The 19,203-nt window shown below is 45.7% G+C and overlaps 1 protein-coding gene across 1 annotated transcript in view; it reads left to right on the plus strand.

Moving 5' to 3' along the window:
• The first annotated feature begins 353 nt into the window (after window positions 1-353).
• The window catches only part of NDRG3 (NDRG family member 3), a 58,807-nt gene continuing 39,957 nt past the window's right edge, over window positions 354-19,203 (plus strand). The window contains exon 1 of the mRNA XM_068419588.1: window positions 354-427. The gene's annotated coding sequence lies outside the window, so the exon portion shown is untranslated. The remainder of the gene's footprint in view (window positions 428-19,203) is intronic.

A 19,203-nucleotide genomic window follows, 5' to 3' on the forward strand; every position in this document is an offset into this window, starting at 1 on the left:
AGCTGTGGGCAAGCTTTGGCTGGGCTTCGGTGGCCCGGCAGCGCGCCGAGCCGACCGGGGAGCCTTCTCAAGCGCCGGGAGCGCGGGGGCCGAGGCGAACAGGCCGCAGGCAAGGACTGGGCCCGGCTGCGGTAGGCCCCGCCGAGGAGCCGCGGCCGCGCCGCCTGACGGAAGGATCGGCCGCGGGGAGCGGCACCGCCTCCCGCCGGGGCGGGGCGGGGCGGGGCCGGGGCTCAGCGCTGCGGGCGGAGGGCGGGGCGAGAGGAACCACGGTCACAATAGTGCCCGCCCCCGCCCCCCGCCATCGTGTTTGTAGTCCCGGCGCCCGGGCGGCCCCGCGCATGTGCGGGCCCCGCGGCGCGGCGCGCAGGCGCAGACCGCCCCCCATGCCGCGGCGGCCGGAGCTGCGGAGGTACCTGCTGCCCAGGTGAGCCCCGTCACCGCCCGCGGGCTCGGGCGCCGCCCGGCAGCGTCTTCGGACACCCCTGGGGCGGCCCCGCGCGTCCCCCGAGGCGCTTGGCTGTTCCTTGGTAGCAGGTGCCGCGCGGCGGCTCCGCGGGAGCCGGTGCGGCGGAGGCGGAGGGCGGGCGGGCCGGGGTCAGCGGGTTGCGGCGGCCGCGCCGGCCGGCACCGTCTGTGCCGCCGAGCCCTGCGCCCCGCGGCTGCCGCTGCCGCCCGCCGCCCCCGGGGCGCCGCCGGTGACCGGTTGCATAGCGGGGGTTCCCCGGGCGGGTCCCGTTCCCCGGGTGGGTCCCGCGGCGGCGGCCGCAGCCCGCAGGGCCCGAGCGGTCGCTGCCGCCGAGCGGCCGCCGCTGAGGGAGGGCTCCGCTGGCTCCTCTGCCGTAATGAGATGCCGGAGGGCAGTGCCGCTCCCTCGGGGAGCTGGTTTAGGAAATGATCCCTCGTCATAGCGGGCTTCGCTGGGGGACGGGAGAAACACCTCGAACTGCCCCTGCTCTTATTGCGGAGGTGAATTTTTTCATGTAAATAACGGCCTGGAGCGCTCTGGGCTCTCTGCTTGCTCTCATCTGGAGCTTTTCTTTCTGGTATTCAGATCTCAGAATTCTCAGTTATATTATTTACTTTGGACAACGAAAACGGTCTTTTAATTTAGAACAGTCTCGTCAGTATGTGGATGGGAAAGGAATGGATTGCACAGATTTTTCTGTTGTTTTGCATCATCGCTTTAGGTCAATGGCCGTTTCTTTTTTTACATGTAATGTAAGTCATGGGGCGTCATTCAAAACATTGTAGCAAAGCCAGATGCTTCTACTGTCTTAAAAGTCACCGTTATAAAGTCTGGCGCGGAAAATGCAGCGTTCCAAAACAAATGACGCTGTGTAGCACTGCCAGTGGCTTCCCAGGAGGTGTTGGGAGCGCCGTCAGCTGGCTCAGTGGCCATGCCTTGGGGCGTTGCATTGCCGATTGAGAGCCTGGTGTCTGAGCCGGTTTTTGATTCCTCGCAAGTCCGAGGAGTCTGGAACCGGTGCGTGATGGAGTTGTGATCCAGTGCAGTCACAGCACGTGAGTCATGGTCAAAGCTTGTAGCAGAACTGGGGCGACTCGGTCACATGCGTGTTTGCTCCGGAGAACAGGAAAGGTCTGGTAAGCGTCAGGGCGTCGCATCTGGGAAGCCCAGAAGAGTTTTTGTGCTTCAGTCCTGAGGTGATGGGAAGACGGGGGTTACAAGCAGAGAAGAATCCACTTCTGCTTCCTGTGCCAGGCACGCTTGTGAGCCTCCCATGTTCGTGGAGGAGGACTTGGTGGCTTATTGCTTTAGCTTCTGTCTTTCCTTTTCTATAGCAACAAGAAGACATCTTCCAGATCCTGCAGCTGGTCAAACTATGTTTAGCCCTAGTGTATCAGTCTATGGTGAAAAGTCAAAAGGTAACATAAAGTCTAAGAGCTGAGTTTAAAATCGGCTTGGAGCTTTTCTGGCAAAATAATTTACTTGGACTAGTGGAGCAGAGCTTACCAAGCGTGTGTGTCTTACTGAATTGGGGGTAGACTCCTGAAGAAGCAAGGCAATCACTAGGCCTCAGGACTGGCAGTGACTGTCCAGTTTCATTTATTTGTTTGGAATTTTGAAATTTAGCTTGTGTGTGGTACATGAGGCACTGAAACTGTCTGCCTTGAAGGCAAAAACTTAGTGCTGGCTGTACTTGGCTTGCATTGAGATGTTTGCAAATGTAGAAGCTGGAAATGTTATAAAATGAAAATTAAACACCTGCTGGAAGCAGCATTATTGGAGGCTGTAATTATATTCCTAGCTACTCATTTTGTATCTAAGGTTAAAAACTAATTGAAATTAACAAACCTGTTTAATTTGCATTTTCCTAATCTCAGATCACCTTCAGAAATCCTCCAGGGCTTCCGTTTGCAGCTCATGTTTCACAGTAGTCATACATGACAGGATCTGTAATGTTTTTTATTGGAAAGCGTAAGTGTAGTGGTACATTTAGATTTCAGAGGCTTTATTACGAACATATATTTTGGTCCCTTAAAGATATACTAGGAAATTTTCTTAAAGGTGCTTCTAGGACAGTTTCCTTAAACATTCCTCTGTTGCATGCTCAAGGTAAACGTTACAGCAAAGCAGTAATGTGTAGGTATGGTATTTTCGGTAAGAAGCTCAAAAAATTATGGTCATAATATAGTCTAAGCACAAAAAAAATAAATAGGAGAAAGCAAATCAGCTTTAAAATTTTTTGGGGGGTTCAGTTTTCATGTGTAACAGAATAGGGATTTTAATTTGTAATTATTTAATTGTCATTCTCACAAATAATAGCTCAGCTGGGTTGCCACCACTGTTGCTTCCTGGAAAAACGTAAAGCCAAACACGCAGTGAGTTCTATTTCTGTAGGCAGTGCTGACACCATAACCCTCCATTATCAGGGTTTATCTTGTGCTCATCATCTGTCAGCTGTATCTTGGATATAAGTAAACATGCCTCTGCCGCGTCTGACTCTTAAGCCGCGTGGTGGAGAGCTGCGCAGTGCTGGTGAAGACTGACTGTGTTCGTAGTTATTACAGCCTGGTTTAATCCGCGACAGTTAAAGGAGAACAGAGGAGTGCTTTGCTACTCGTTCTCTGTGTAACGGTGAAGAACATGTTCCTGATATGTGTCTTGGTGCATCTCAGTGGTCTGATTTTCTCATGAATGTGGTTTGTGAGGAATAATAAAATTCTGTATTGCTTTTCCGCGGGAATTCTCAGTATTCTGGCCTGATCAGGTCGGTTATTAAACAGTTGTAATTTGGTCCTGACGTGGGAATGACTGGGTGACCGTGCCCTCTACCGTGCCAGTCAGAGTTGATGAGAGATTTTAATAATCTCACTTGGTTCTGTTCTCATAAATTCTGAGTTGTAAATGAGACTTGCTGGATTTTTAATAATATATTCTTATTGATCATTCACCTCTTTCTATCTGGTCGTATCCCCTTGGCTTCTGTGACTGATGTAGCACCATTTAACGTAGCAATCACATTGATGCTGTGGGAAGCATGGGAAGGAATAGCTTTTGTTTCCTTTGGCTGTCGTCCTTACCAGACTTGGATGCCTTTCTGTATTTACAGTGGGTTTCAGGTTGCCAAAGGGGTGTTCCTTACTTTACATAGTATAAATACAGTAGAGGTTTTAAATGTGATGTTTAATTTTAAAGCAACCTTTACTATTCAGTCATGTATAAACCAGACTCTATTCGTAATTACCAGATGGATTAAAAATGTGAAACGAGCCCTTTTTTTTCCCACAAGAGCTGGAATTGTGGCTTTTCTCTGTGTGTCTGAACCGAGGATATAGACAATCTGCTGCTTCCTTTTCGTCTGTGTTTTCGTGGTGAAGCTGCGTGTTACATCTTAAACTGATCTAGTGACCGGTTTGGGATGCAGAAGGGCTGGTCCTGTTCTTGCCCTGTCTCGTACCACGTCCAGCGTTTACTGGATATTTTCCTGAACCAGTTCAGTTTGTTAAATCAGCAGGGCACTAATCCAGCCCCTCTGTGTCCCCATCTCCCCAGATCAGCTTTTGCCAGGTAAGCAAGTTGAACGAGTTCAAAGAAGGGCTGAGGAGCACGAGCTGTAATTGATTTTTGCAGTGTAAGAACAGCCACAGAATCAGTTGGAACCACCTAGTCCGCTGTTCTTTCCTGGCAGTGACCAAAAAGAGAAGAGCATAAGGTGAGGGCGAATTATATAAACCTTTGTCTGATAGCCCTCTTGTCTCTTGTCAGCTGTAGGATGCCAAGAGGTAGATGTTTGCATTTATGTTGTTAATGTTTAATCTATCTTTCTTCTGTTACCTTGCCCACGTCTCCAGTCCAGTTAAATGTACAGCAGTGACGCATCCCTGGGGAGACCTTCCAGAGCACAAAATAGTGTTGTAGGTGCTGACTACCTCTGTTTGTTTTCTTTTGAACTTGACAGCTGCTAGCTTAATTTCCTGTTGCTTAGGATGGGAAATTAAGCTTTTGTATTGTTTGGAAACAGTGAACAACTGATCTCTGTTTACCTTCTCCATGCAACTGATGATTTTTGGGCTTCTGTCATATGTCACTGCAGTAATCTCTGTTTCCAGGCAGAAGAACCCTGGCCTAATGGATTATTCCTCATTATTCATCTTTTCAAACCTTGTTTCCTTTTTAAAAATATTTTCCCCTTCCATTATGTCCTCTTGAAATGAAGGAAGAGGTGCCACATCCAGCACTTGAGCTGCGGACATTCCATAGCTTTCTATGCTGGTTTAAATACTAATCATCTCCTAACATTAGGTTTATTTTTTTATGTGTTGAATGACAGTGAGCTGATGCTTTTGTCAGTCTGTCGTGACTCCAGCAAGACTCTGAATGTTAACGATCAGTTTGGAGCACATCACTCTCTACGTGAAATTAGGATCGTTTTTCTTCAGACTGCTACTTTATTTGCACGGAATTTCATCTGTTCTTTTATTTCCCAATTATTCAGTCTCGTAGGGTTTTTCTGCGGGTCTTCAGTCAGCCCTTCTCTTCACTGTCAGAACAGCTCATATCCTCAGGAGACTTTCACTCTGCTCCTTGGCCCCTTTTCCTGATCATGTATGGATCCAGCGTGCAGCAGAGCACTGCAGAAGGCTCCGGGCAGTCTCCCTCCCTGTGAAAATCGACCATTTATGCCCACCCTCTGTCGGCTGTTTTCAGGCGAGGCCTTTCCTTTCCCGTTCGCCCTGTGGCTCAGAGTTCTGTAGCTCTCTGAACGTTACCTTCATCGGGGTTTCATCACTGCTACAAACACGGGCCCGTGAACGTCCCTGCGGAGGGAGAGGCTCTGCCCGTCCTCGCAGCCCTGGCTGGTGCTCCCCTCCGGCGCTCCCGCTGCCACGCGGTGAATCTGTCTGGAAACAGATCTGGCTGGAAATGAACCCAACGAATTATAAATTAATGCTGATTTAGTGTTGCTGTACTGACAGTATCCAAATGTGTGGATTTAATTAGAATCAATTCAGTTGGGTAAGTGCTATTTCTATGCTTGCTGCTGCTGATTGAAATTGTGACCTTACAGGCTCAGCTGCAGTCTAGACTGAAGGCCGTGTACTTGTCTGTGCACAGACTTGCACTTTTTATTTCAAATTGGCATGCATTTGGCGCTGTAGTTAGATCAGTATGACTTGGCGTATGAATTGCACCTAGGTACTAATTCGATCAATTTTGTGACTGCTTCTTGGATGTTTTCACTGTGCTGAGGCAGGAAAACAATCTGACCATGGGCTGATATCTGAAATTTCTTAAACAAAGACGGCGAACAAGGAGGGATTTTTAGTGCGTTTCTGTAAATCAATAGGGCTCCAGTATTCCTTTTTATCCTATATATGGACTTTATTCTAATTTATTAGGAACAATTACATCATAAATATTTCAAAAACATGTAACTGGAAATTCACACATTTTGCTACTGATGCCCTTCTAGCGTTATGCAAAAAGCTAGAATTATTTGGGATTTGTGTACGTTTAAGTTGCCTGAACACAAATGATACAGGTCTTTAATGAAATTTTTCTCACAAAATAGGCTTTTCAGATGTGTTCTTGAAAATTCATATCCAGATTCACCAGTTCTGTTGTCGTACATAATAACAGGTTTCTGCTGAGGGGTTTTTGGGTTGTCTTTGTGTGGAGAACTGAAGTCAGATGCTTCTGGTTTTAAGTTTCTTTTGGCTGTGGTAGATTTGAAATGTATTGCTTAACCAATAAGGTCTGATTTTGTGGTTTGTGTAGGTGTTTCTACCTTTGCATGGGCAAAAAGAAAAACTCAGTTGGTGTAAATATATGGTTAAATGACTTGGATTGGTGTGTTTCCTTCCAGAAAAGGAGGGCTTTAAAAAAAAAAAAAGTCAATAAAGAGCTCATGTGCCCTAAATGTTTTTGATTACTTCTAGCAGTAAATGGATGGAGCACCCAGCAGGTACCATCCAGTTCATGTTTGGCTGGTGAATGAGATGATTTGCCAGATCACCTGGCAGGGAGCAGCCTCTCAGTTCTGTCCCTGCAGAGGTGAGCAGGGTCGTGCTGCTGTGAGATCTCGGTGCGTGGGGCATCTGGGAATGCCTTGGAGATGGGAGCTGAACTGTGGCATCTCCAGGTCTGCTGGCCTCTGGTTTGCAGCAAGGACGTTGCTTTAAAAGATGGTAAATTATCCTTCAGCATTTTACACAGTCTAGTACCTATATAAAGCAAATGCTGTAGCTGCTGTTACGGTGTTGGAAGAAACAAAAGGAAGGAGGGGTTGTTCAGAGGATTGTCCCTCAAGATGTCTCCTTGGTGACACCTTGTGCTCGCCTGTGCCAGTCTGCAAATACTGGGTGGTAACGTTGTGCCCTGGCTACAACTGCCACGTCTGTCACTGTGTTGTGGTTGGTACCACGCTCGCTCGTACCACTGTGTCGTGGAACTGAATGACTGTGGCTGCGGAGTCAGCATGGAGTAACCTAGGACTGTCAACTGGCCCATCAGTTTGTCAGTTACTGGCCCATCATCATAGAGGTTTCACCACAAATGTCTAAATTCCAAAAAGGGCTGGAATTTTCCAGCAGAGTGAGTACAAAAGCACAGAGGAGGTTACAGCTTTGCCTGTACAAAAGAATTAATGAAGAAGTTCAGATTGTTTCTGCCTCCAAGAGGTTAAAGCAATTTGGGGTTTTGGAGAGCTAAGTGTTGTTTTTATTGATCACAGGATGGTTTGGGTTGGAAGGGACCTTAAAGGCCATCTAGTTCCAACCCCCCTGCCATGGGCAGGGACACCTTCCACCAGACCAGGTTGCTCCAAGCCCCATCCAACCTGGCCTTGAACACTGCCAGGGAGGGGGCAGCCACAGCTTCTCTGGGCAACCTGGGCCAGGGTCTCACCACCCTCACAGGGAAGAATTCCTTCCTCATATCTCAGCTAAATCTCCCCTCTTTCAGTTTAAATTTTTATTTATCTATTTATTTATTTATTCACTGATACATTTTAAAAAAAAAAAGCGAGGCTTCCATCCCCAGGGAGGAGTGGAGATGTGGTCTGTGTGCTGTAGTGACTCAGTCGTACCCCAGCCTGGGAACTCTGCAGTACGTGGGGTCTTGCTGTAGAGAGTGAAGGTTTAAAAAAATTCTTTTGACCACACTGAGCAGAACCAGTGCACCCGCTGTACCCAGGTGTTAGTTACCTTTTAGATACTTAATTCGTGCATTTGTAACTGTTTAAATGGTCTTGGAGCTTGTGGCTGTTCTGCATCAGGACTCGGTAGTGGGGCTGACCATGTGAAGCAGGAGCTGATGCAAGTTGAGTGTGATTTCAGGGGATCACAAAGTTTTTCTAAACTTCTACTAAAATGCCACAAACAACACGCAGGATAAGTCCTGCTGCCAGTCAGGCTTCAGGAAACACCCAGTGCTTGTGTCATCTCTCTTGCTCACAAAAACTGTCTCTCTGAGCTCTTCAGTAGCGTTCCAAATCTTAGAAAATGCAAACTGTCGGCATTTCTCCTGGCTTCTACACCCAAAAGGGCTATTTATGTGAAATTGCTGAGTGTGATGCTTGCCATTCTGCAACACTCCTGAAAAAAGGAGCTACTGGGGCTTAAAGCCAGGTTGATTCTGTTGTCCTTTAGCGCAGGTTATTAATTGTATTTGAATATACGCTTGTCTGGATGTATTGCATGTGGTAAGAGGATATGTGTCCAGACGGCTTTGTGCGAGTAATTGCTGACTAATTTTGCTCTGGGCGTGCTCTAGCGGAGGAGCCGTCTCGGGCGCGTGGTTCTTGCTCAGAGGTGTTACTTGCCGTAAGAGTGATTGACTTCACTGCCGCGCTCCGTGCCGTGCAGCCAGCCTGCGTTCCGGGTTTCCACCCCAAACCTGCGAGGAAGTCAGAGACCTTTGCTGACGTGATTTCCGTGGGGGGTGTCCTGGTTCTTCTGAACTCCTGCGGTGGCATGCTGGAGAGCATAGGTGGTGGAAGTGTGGCGATAAGAAACACCATTCCCCTCCCCCAAAAATTCCTCCTTTCTGAAATAACGATACTTTGGGTGGTGAATGGAAGTTCTGTGGTTTGTTATTTTTTTAAATAAAGGTGACCTGACTGGGTATGGATGCACGCAGCCTTTCTGGCCCCTCTCCGATGTGAGGCAGTCATACCGAGACAGTGATGGAGACGTCTTGCACCCTTCTTAGCAAATGCTTTTTGCTGTTTCATGTTTTTTTTTTTGTTTCCTGTTCATGCATGTTGAATATGAATTGATACCTTTTGTGTGACGTGTACTCCCATGTTGTCTTCATGAATTCTTTGCAAATGCATAGGAATGTTGGCAATGATTCCCAAATTTTGGGTAGCCTCACAGTTGCTGTTATAGAGGATTATTAACTACATAATAGCTCTTGTGCGCGTGTATTTCAGCAGCCCTTGGAAATCTGGGGAGCAGCAGCTTCGGTGCCGGGGCTGTCTGGTCATGTGTGTGCCACAGAAGCTTCACTGGTATAATGAGACCATCAAGCCCTTCTGATAGTGATCCAGTTTACACTGTGAGAAATGGCTTTTATTGTTATGCCTGATAGTAATTGCCTAAATGAAGTGTTTTCAAGGGTAATTCTAGGCCACTATAATTATATGTGTGCCGCCACTCTCACCAATATAAAAATGTCTTTAAAATAATTTGCAGAGCTCACCAGTTGGTTACTCAGGAGGGGGGTCCTGTGCCTGTTCCACATGAATGCGTTCCATTTTTGGCGGTGTTTTTAGGTGTTAGAAAATTGCATTCCCTCACTGATCACAGTTTTACTTGGCAGTGAATGACTGCCCCTAAAGACTTCTTAGAGAAGTCCGTCATCCTGCTTTCTTTTTGTTAACCGTGCTATCCCAAAGGGAGCAGAATTGCTGGAGGACACTTGAGCTGTGATGGTGAAGAAGGGCTGGGTGTCTGTAACACGGTGAGGCGGAGCAGAAGGCGCCTTTGGAAGGGACAGGGAGCTGTGCTCGTGTCACCTGCCGCTGAGCTGCACGCAGCACCCTCAGCCCCGCTGCCCGGCACCGCTGTTCCGCGGCGTGCGCAGGGATGCTGCGGCGCGGAGGCTGAGCTGCTCTTCTGTCTGTCCTGAGAAGCTGGTTTGGTCTGGAAAAAAAACTTCATCAATTTTTTCCTCATTTAAAAGGTGTTTTATTGAGGTTGCAAAACAAGCACAAGGCAGCCTTCAGGCGCCTGCTTTTAAAATTGTGTTGCACAGGATTTCTCAGACAGACGAAGGAGGCGTTCACTGAGCATTAGACGTTGTTTTTGTCAGTAGTAGAAGGACAGTGGAGGTGTTTCCTTTGGCCTTTCACAAGATAACTGGGTTTTTTCCCCTTGACTTTAATTGCATCATTCTTCTTTATGAAACAGCCAGAGAAGCTTGTGCCCTCTTTAAATAAAAAAAAAAAAAAAAAGAAAGAAAAGGAAAAATTAAGAAACAGAATATAGTTCATTGTATGGTATAGTAACCTTTGAAGAAATTCATAGTAGAATAGGAATATGAATTTAAGACTTTACATAAAGGCAGGAGAAATACTGTCAGTGCTTCATAAAATAAGAATTGTTTAGGCAGCGGTATTATTCGGCCTTTTATGGAGGTCTCTGGAATATAAAGCTCTGTCCTTTCTCTGGTTGGTAGGGAGCAGTTGTTGGGGAAAAAGACTGAAATGGCTGGAAATATGTGCACCAGCAAGCTTAATTCGTGACCTAAGTAGTTGCCTGAAATGAGATGTAACGCAGCTATCTTGCTTTTCTGTAGTTTGATTTCTTTGATGTGATGTATTAATGTTTTCTCAGATCTCTAGCCTTGAAACGTCATTCTGGGCTGGGTTGATTGTAAACATGACACGTACGCTGCTATTTTTATCGTGTCTCCACATTAAAATGAACTGCTCATGTAGAAGCCATCATCAGTCACCTTGTGGCCAAAAAATGATTTAAGCGAATACAGTCTTAGTATTGCCAAAGCTTTCAATAAGGAAAAGCTCACAGAGTTTAAATCCTGATCTTGAAACGTTTCCTTTAGTGAAGTCTGAAGTACTTTTATCCTATCATAAATCACTACGCTCAAATTTTCTTTTTCATTTTTAAGAGGACCCCAGGTCTTCCCAGCAGCAATGACTCCAAATTGCTTTTCGTAGTCTGGGGCCTTAGCTTTCAAGACTGGTGCTGCCCTTTCCGTAAATCAAGGGACTCGTTCCACACCCTTGGCCCCTGCATCCCTGCAGCACGGTTCGAGCACCCGTGTGGATGACAGGCGGAGGGAGAGCCCGGGTGCGGGGAGCGGGGGTGCTGCGCCGCGGCTGGTCCGGAACTTGGGCCCCCAGCCCCGGAGCACGGTTGCAGCAGGAGGGGAGGTCTCTTATTGGCCAAACAGACAAGGGCTGCGGTGGTTTCTGTGCTGTTTTAGAAAGTTCCATCCTTTTCTTACTGGCATACCTGTGTACCCGTCATTTTTAAGGGATAAGCAGTCACATCTCAAAGCTGACAGCTGCTGCCTCTCCCTCTGAGCGCTGCGTTAACACAGTTCAGCGGTGGCCCAGCACGGAGCTTTGCTGGCACTCTCTCTCGTGCAGTGGCTAGATGAAGAGCAATGAGTTTTATTGCTGGCGATCGGGTAATAAAAGGTAGAAAACAGCTTTCAATCTGTGTGTGGGGCAGCGGTGGTGAGGGGAGAGTCTCTGTTGTGCTCCGGGCTGGCTGCAGAGTCATTGCGGGGGAGGTGGCCTCGGAGCTCTTACCTCTTCCCATGTTTCTCCTGATTACAGCTTCATTTGAAGGAAAACCAAAATGTGTAAGCTCTGCCTGAGGTGAATATTTAACAGGAGGAGTGTATCAGGTGCTGAGGTATCGTGCTGCGATGGAAAGTGTTGGTCCCTCCGTTAAAATGGAAAGTTACCCAGTGTTGACTCAGAAGATCCCAAGAGAAACGGTACCACCCAGTCCCAGCGTGCATGGCTTGGCGAAGGAATTTCGTAGAGAAATTCATTATCCTGTGCTAGGCAGGAGGGTCAGACAGACGAATGAAGCTGATCTCTTCTGACTTTACTGTGTTGAATACTATCGTCATAAGCAGCATTACCTGAAGGGTCCAAGAAAACCAGGAGTGCAGCCTAAAAATAGATTAGGATGAACTACTGAAACTAAATCAGATCAACGTGTTGTTTTGAAAAGACAAACGCCTGAGCCTGTAATGATCCCCACTGCGTCCTTCTGACTGAGGCTATTGAACAAGTCGAGGGCTATAGGAGTTCTTCACTGCTGTGCTGCATGGGCACTTTTCTCTTTGTTTTGCAAACAGGCACTAACGTAGTGTAGCTCATACACAAATGCAGAAAATGTACCTAAAAGGACTAATTCAGAAAAAAATTAAAACTTGATGTCAAGGGGAAAGAGTATGAGCAGCTTAGATTTAAAATGATGTGATAAAAAGTGTTTTTAACAAAATCCCCAGTTCTGGGAGTGGTGGGGGAAGCAGGGCATTATGTAGAAGATAGGTGGAAGTATTAAGGCACATTTCTAAAGAGAAACTCTGATATATCTCCCTGAGGAAGCGTGAGAAATGGTCCTATAGAGCAGTAAAATCTTAGACATAATCTACACTGGAGCTCGTTATCAGCATCATTATTCTGGCAAATTCTTCGAGTATAAGAGAACTAGAAAAGGGAGAGAAAAGTGATGAGGGAGAGCAAAGGTGTAGAATGAGAGGAAGGAGGAGGAAACATTAAACAGTTTAGGACTCTGCACCTTGGAAAGGATCTACTTGGAGGACAAAAAGAGTAACGAAGCTTTATGAAAGCATGACTGGCACAGGTGGTGAGTAAAGAATAACCAGCATTTCTGAGAGCTTAAGGACTGTTGGGACATCCAGTAAAAAATTACCTGTGAATCGGACAGAAGGAGGATTTCTTTTGTACGGTGTTTTCACTGTGTTAGCCATTGCCAGAGAATGATGCGGAGGCCAAAAGCACAGAGAAGTCAAAGCTGGAAAAATAAATGGAAGAGAGGTGATCATGTTTGTTTGTTGATAAAAAATAAATTATTTATGATAGTAAATAGAAGAGTTAACTTTGAGGAGACATGGAAAAATCCTATGGCACTGAGTGGTAAAATAGCATTTTAAATTCTGTGGGGTGAAGTAATCTACCTGGAGAACAGCCCCCACTGTGTGTGTACAGTGGTGAGCTCTGAATTTGCTTCCAGTCATAGATGAAATTTGGGGGTTACAGTAGGCAGTTCTGTCAAAATATTGTCTCAGTGTTTGGAAAAGCAAATTGAAGGTTAGATGCTTGTGGAAAAGTAATAGTGATCAAACTAGGAAACCCGCTGCTGTGTAAACCCAGAGTGGACCCATGTTGTGAATGCTGCCTGAGTACTGGTCTCATCGCTCTTAAAGACCCAGCGAAACTTGGAGAGATCCTGAAAAGGTTGACGAGAGTGATCAAAGGTGTGAAATGAGTTCCTTGTGAAGAATGATAACTAGATGAGAACTCTTCAGGCTCAAAAAGATATCTTTGAAGAGGATAAGATGGAAACATGTAAAGTCTTAGCAGCCCAGAGCTTAAATGAACCCATTATTCACTGTCTCTCTGATAGAAGGACTAACACCACCAAAGGAAAGTAGCGGGTGGCAGGCTCAAAACAAAGTGAGATATTTATAAAGTGGGAGCAGGACCTCCTCCTTTCTCTTTGGCATTGAGGTTTTAATCTGTTGGAACAATTCCCTGGATTTAGGCTGATTTATTCTGCAGTTAACACTTCATCAGAACACTGTTCACAGGGCTTTGAAAGCTTAGCTGTAGAGCTCTGTTCGTAAGAGAAATCCTTTCCAATGTTGGAGCAGGGCTATGAAGCCTGGCAGGCTGAAACTGCCCTTCTGGTCATTTTTCATTGGGCAAAATCAGTGCAACTTCTCAACAAAGTGTAAAGTCAAATGCAGTTTGTACAGATCACAACATACAGCCTGGCCTTGCGGCTGGTATTTCGGGGTTGTTACTGGAGTATTAAAACTCCCGTGACAGCAGACCTCTTGGTCTGACAGTGCGTTGGGACGGTGGCATATTCTTACGGTTGCGGTAGGTGGTTCCAGCTTTGGCTACTACAGAAATACTACAACAGTAAAACACCTACCAGTGGCAGTAGTGTTATTTTGGGATTGCTCCATAGGATTTAGAAAAGGACAGACTGAAGGAGCAGGTCTTGGATTCATGGAAACTGGACGTGGCTCCAAAGTACAAGTGCTATTTATTTGTGGTTTATTACCTGCGGTTTGTTGTGTTCGTGTATTCATTGACAAAATTAATTTCTTGCCAGTTTAGGCCGATTTAGAGCACCTTGCTAAACATTACTTAATTTTAAAGAGAGATATCACTTACTTAAACTCATGGACTGCTCAGGTGAATTGTGCTTTGAGTTGTATTTCAATTTACCGTCTGCTCCTGACCTGGAGAAGGGCTTCTGCTCACAAAAGCTTGTCGTTATTTCCAGCTGGTTAAATAAAAGATACTACCTCAATCTGCAAATCTTTGAGATATGTGGAGGTTGAAAGAGTAGGGAGAGGAGCGATGGGATCTGTTGGTGTTGTCTAGCTCACCCCTCCGTTGTACCCGCTGTAGTGTGTGCTGAGCTGCGGCGTGAGCACGTGGCCTGGGGGACCTCGCTCCCCAGGAGAGGCTGGTGGCTGCTGGGGACACCAGCTTCTGAGCAGGGTACGGCTGTGCCCGAGACTGAGTCAGGCTCTTGAGATGGTGAGGGAATATTCTGTGCTGAGGTGGGTTATTATCATTTTACTTTTAAAGTATTACGTATGATCCAGAGTAATTGGATTACTGGGGCTTAACAGATAACTAATTGTGTTATGCTTTGTGGGTGCTCTTAGACCTCTCCACCAGTCAGCTAAAACTCATTAGCTGAAATTGCTGTGGAGGAGGCTCAGAAGAGAATCTGCACTTTGGTTCCATGATGGTGGCTTAAACTGAGATGATATTCTGTACAATTGCGTTTGGCACCTATTAGTACCACGATTCGCCTGACTTATATTGTCTTAATTGCATCTTGTGGTATGACTGTACTTCTTCAGAACATTTTAAATCTCTTTTAAGGGTTTCTTTAGAATTCGTGGCTGTATCACTGCAATACTGGACATGGGGTAGGTAAATATACCTGTTGTTTCCAAAAGGATAAGGCAATGAAGCTTGCAGAGGGAGGGGAAAAAAGTAATATTGGAGTGAATAAAATCAATCCAGAACTAACTTGGGCTCTCATTTTATTTCTGAGATGACTGCATCAGCAGTGCCTTTAAACTAAGTTCTTTGTACAGGTTAATATGGAGAAATGTGCATGTAATGTTACAGGAAGGAAATACTAAAACCAGGCAAAAATATTTGATAATTTCTTGCCAGGTGAGTGCTGGCAAGCTAGCCTGTCTTTAGAGAAGGTGTTACCAACAGGCTTTTGTAGGGTCAGGGCTGATGTTCTAACGCTTGCCATTTGCCGAGGGCCTTGCATCGGGAAGGTCCTTCTCTGGACAGCACACGCTGACTGCTGCAGAGTTGTGGCTGCTCAGAGCTGTTGGAACGGGCTGTTAGAAAGAGTTAGTCTGTGATTTAGCCTCCAGAGTGTGTTACTTTGTATTGAATATTGTTTTTGTCATGTTGGGGTGAAAGAGTTTTCTGTGTATAATAGGTGAAGATGTTCATAATTTTTGTGACTGTCGGGGAAGGAGAGAGGCACCAAACTAGATTTCTCATAAGGCTGCCTCACCAGTTTTTGTGGAGCACAAAATAAATAACCTCTGTGTTCGGAAAGAACAGCAGCATTTCAGGGCACTGGATAGTAAGCTTGTACATGACCTGAGAGAGACTGATGCTCACCTGAAGTGTGCGTGGATGTAGGAGCAGAAAGGAAGAGTCACTGGGTGCTGTTCTTTTGCTGTTTCCTGGGCATTTGCTCTTGAACTGTACCAGGCTGGATCTTGCACTGGTCCTGGGCAGTTCTTCATGTGTTCTTATTCTGGAAAGTATTGAGTATTTTTCAGGGGCAGGGATCAATTTAATATTAAACCTGTTATTTTGACATATTAACATCTGCCCTGAAAAATCTACCAGGAGATTAATTTCTGCTCCATCTACGCCTTTAACGTGAACTACCTGACTTGATTCCTTATTCATTATTAAACAGTTTTAGAAAGGGAATTTTTAAATAGTGCTGATGTGTGGCTGTAGCAGTCACTACTTTTGTATTTTCATTTTTCTTTTTATTCTGGTGTGTGATATTTTCAGGTTAAAAATCTCATGGTTTATACGTCTAACTTCCACTTGCAGCAAGGGAAGTTCCCATCGGGTAAAAGGAAACCATTTTTGCAATGAGGGTGGTTTGTCATGCTGGAATCTACATCCTTAGAGATTTTCAAATCTGTGAGGCCCTGAGCAACTGGATCCAGCTTTGAAATTACTACTGCTTGGAGTAGGAGGTTGTGGTAGATGACCTCCAGAGATCCTTTCCAGCCTACGTTGTTCTGCGATTGCATTCAGATCCCCTAAATGGAAACCTTGCAACGTCTGTCATGCTGTCTTCACCTGCAGAAGAGGCTTTGAACAGGCTTCTGAGAAACTTCCTCTTAGTACTTCTTACTCAAGGAATTAGTTTTAGACTTTGGTGTAGTCAGCTTTACCCTTCACTGTTGCCTTCGTGTGGTATGTCCTCCTCGTCTCATGCTGGTTTCTAGGGAATTAAATCAGGAATTAATATTATTTCAAAAGTAGCTGAAGATCTCAGTACAAATGATTTAGTTTCAATACTCTAGTTCTGAATGAAACTGAATCATCACGTGGGTTTCGTGATGAAACGTGGGTTTCCCTCAAGTTTAGGAAGACTTGGTTACAACAGATTAATTCCTGATTTCATTCCCTAGAAAACAGCATGAGTTGCCTCGTTTTTTAGTTTCTTTTCTTGAAATTGAGTGTCTATGAGCCAGATTTGCTGGCTTTTTGTCACACTACAGCATTTAGCCTAAGTGTGTTGTGTTTTCTATTGAAAAGCAGATCTTCCACTAGTATCTTTCATAGGATCATTCCAGTGTAACCTATTGTACAGGATAATGCTTCCTAAAAGAGCAACTGTAAGGGGCCCAGTTTGCTTCTGAGGAACAGGTCACTTGGAGCCCTCGTGTGCCCAGTGTCACTTGAGGGAAGGGCCAGGGTCTGGCACAGGTACATCCCAGTGAACAGGCTGCCCAGGGAGGTGGTGGAGTCACCATCTCTGGAGGGGTTTAAGAAAAGCCTGGACATGGCACTTAGTGCCATGGTCTAGTTGCCATGGTGGTGTCAGGGCAACGGTTGGACTCAAGGATCCCAGAGGGCTCTTCCAACCTGGTTGGTTCTGTGATTCTGTGAACTCTGGAGTTACCTTCTCAGTACCCAGGCAGATGGACCTTGCAGGGAGCCGATAGCCTCGGACACGCTGAGCAGTCTCGATTTACTGCTGAAGGGGTATTTTCTGTTGTATTCATGCAGGTGTTTACAAACTGCTCCTGTTACTCATAAGGGAGGATGCTCACAGTGGCTGGAAGAAGATGTGGTCATTTGCTGCATCCCATATCTGTTTCCACCCTCTCTGAGATAAAACATTATTACCCGTTTTATCAAAGGGCTTCTATCCATTTCAGAAACTTGTAACATGAATGCCCATGCTGATGCATGCTAGATGTTAATTTATAGCCCTGGTTACTTGTATCCAGGGAGCACCATGAAGATTGTAGTGAGTTAACTACTTTATTTGTATATTTGCCTTGTCTGTATGTTGTATGTACATGATCCTCAACTTAGACTGTGGGATTTGGAGCTGATGCCGGAGCTCGTTACATGTCTGGTCCTCATTACACGAGCCGGTCCTGATGTTCATGTGGTCGTCTGATAGGCTCATTCCGTTCACTAAACCAGCAGAAAGCTGGCCTGGCAAGAAGTCAGCACTAAATCTGCTCACGTTGCGGTCAGGCACGCCAGACGCTGCTTGAGGCAGGGTTTGGGTCCTGGCTGCAAGGGGATGGAGGAGCAGGGCGGAGAAGAGAGCTGGAGGGTCTGATGTCCCTTTTCAGAGGCGGTGAGGTGAAACTTTACTTCTTCTGTATCCTGAAATAATACCCTACAACAAGGCAACTCAGATTAGCAAACTGAGCTCTGTCTTGTATTTTGTATATTGATTAGATTTAGCATGTCTTGAAGCTAAGCGCAGGCCCCTGCGTATCGTCTGGCAGCGTCGTGAACACGGACTTTATCCGCTCTGTGATTCAGCTGAGGAGCTGACACTGCCAAACAACCTGCTTTCTGACAATCAGATCTCAAAGCAAGGTCTTTGTACTTGGCAGATGTAGAAAAAAAGGTGGTACACAAGGAGCTGAAGGAGGCTCTTCCTCAGTCAGTTCACTGATCCAAGTGAAAACTAGTCCTGGAGAAAACAACTGAGGAGGCAGGAGGCAGATGTGACTTGCCACGTTACTGCGTAATCATCGACCTGGTGCAAGGGAAGGAGAGGGAGGAATTTCTGGCTGGTGTAGGGAGGGAAGACAGGAGCATCCCTTTTGGCAGCAACCCACAATTACAGTAAATGAATAATGAAATTACATCCTGAATTGATTCTGAGTTGCCCTATATCTGTTACTGGTTTTAACTGTGCTAATTCGAGTTGCCCTTCCTGTGCTGGCCAGCTGCCTGAGAAAGGGCATAAAATCCAACCTGCCGCACACAAGGGTGTTTTCTGCTTGGAAGTCAATTCACGGGCTGGAAATGGGGGAAGTGGCAGCAGTATAGCAGTTGGGATGGCTTTGAAATAACGACACTGATGCTTGAGAAGAGATTGTCCTTCAGGTGATGCAGGATGGGCAATAAGCCAAACTGAAAGAGCTTGTTCTGGGAAGCTCCAAGGAGCAGTGCTCCATGGGTGAGGGAGAGGTGCATTTAATTAATGAGGAAGAAGGGGAAAAAAGCGTATAATAAAAATCTAATTTTAGCAGTTTGTTTTTCATACAATGTATATGCATTCTTAAAATTTACGTCAGTCCCATGAATGCCCCTTTTGCAAGCAGTGTGCAGTTAGAGCAGATTAAAACAGCAAAACTGCATCCTGAGAGTTAAATCTGTCTTCTGTGTACGTCTGTATTCTTATATTCAATAGGCATAATTATTTAATACTAAACAATATGTATTTGCTGTGAGGAAACTTAAAAGGTCTGTCCCATGTCTGGTGGTTAACTTGGAATTGGAGATGTTGAAATGTTTGATCAGCTTTTGACTGCAAATATACTATTTTCTGATGGCCAGAATCCTTTTATTCAAGTTTGAATGTAGTAAGAAGCAAAGTTTGGCTTTGTTCTGCAAAGGCATTAGTAGATGTGATTTAGATGTGTGTATGTACACAGCACAATGAAAAGGTGTTCGTTACCTGAATGAGCCGATGCCAGAAGCAGTTGTGGTGTCTCAGCTGCTGAGGAGCAGAATATATTCGTTCTTCCTGAGCTTTGCACGTCTCTGATGATTTCTGTACCCACCTTAAGCTAAGTTTATCCAGGCTGCACTGTATTACACTGCACATGGCAAGAGGTGTAACCAAAACTACTTGGTGCAATTCCTTCACTGCTGAATATATGTTACTACATCAGTTTTATGTTGTACAATCTATATATATGAGTGAACACAAGAA

Source organism: Nyctibius grandis, chromosome 28, assembly GCF_013368605.1.
Source record: "Nyctibius grandis isolate bNycGra1 chromosome 28, bNycGra1.pri, whole genome shotgun sequence".
Lineage (NCBI taxonomy): Eukaryota > Metazoa > Chordata > Aves > Nyctibiiformes > Nyctibiidae > Nyctibius > Nyctibius grandis.